The sequence below is a fragment of the Charadrius vociferus genome, unplaced genomic scaffold (assembly GCF_000708025.1).
Source record: "Charadrius vociferus isolate BGI_N301 unplaced genomic scaffold, ASM70802v2 scaffold2550, whole genome shotgun sequence".
Classification (NCBI taxonomy): Eukaryota; Metazoa; Chordata; class Aves; order Charadriiformes; family Charadriidae; genus Charadrius; species Charadrius vociferus.
Window position 1 is genome coordinate 1 of NW_009646383.1, and position 896 is coordinate 896.

Sequence of the window (896 nt, forward strand, 5' to 3'; positions counted from 1 at the left end):
GCCTTATTGAATCTCCCAGCTCAGGGTGCAAAGGGCACCACAGGGAAGAGTTATTAAAAAAAGGGAAATGAGTCGCTTGGAAACCTTCTTTCGGAATAACAGTGTGTGTTTGTTTGGCGATAGATTAGCTCAGCCATGCCGAGCACACAGCACCCGCCGCAACGGCGGTCAGCTCGGGAGAGCCACAGGAACCGGGAGAGGGGGGAGGCAGGGGGCTGCTCCCCCAACCCCGGCAGATGCCGTCCGGGCACCATCCTGGCGGCGCCAGTCCCTGCAGCTCTGCACCCAGAGGCAGCCCCGGCCAGACAGCCGCTTGCAGGGCTGTGCCACGACCCAAACCCCAGTTCCCCTCCCCTGGCCCCAAATGGGGTACGCATCTCTGAGCCATGAAAGGGTTAAATTGTCCCCATTACTGGGAGCTGGGGAGGGCAGGGGGGATGAATAGGGGTGTCCTTGCACCAAAGGGCTGGCAGCATCTGCTTAAGAGCAAAGCCATCTGTCAGCCAACAACCCAGTGGATGTGTGACGGCTCTTGGGTGACAGCAAGGGACAGGGAACGCAGCGGGGCGAGTTTCCCGGAGGTTGGCGTCCCATGCCCCCAGCCTCCCGCTGGCATGGCCACCAGCACTGCAAGGCAGCATTTTCCCGGGAAGGGTTAATCCAGGAAGGAAAACCTGCCAGCAACACTCCAGGTGCTTCGCAGATACCCGCTATCTCACCTCCTCCCCACCCGCCAGCAACAAGGGAAACCGAGGCACACTGCCAGGGAGGCACGTCACTGCGAAGGGACAGGCAGAGCAGGGTGAGGACAGACACCCGGGGTCCTGCCCCAGCACCGAGCCACCACACTCCGCTCCACCGGCCGCATCCTGGTCACACCTGCCTGCTCCTGGCCG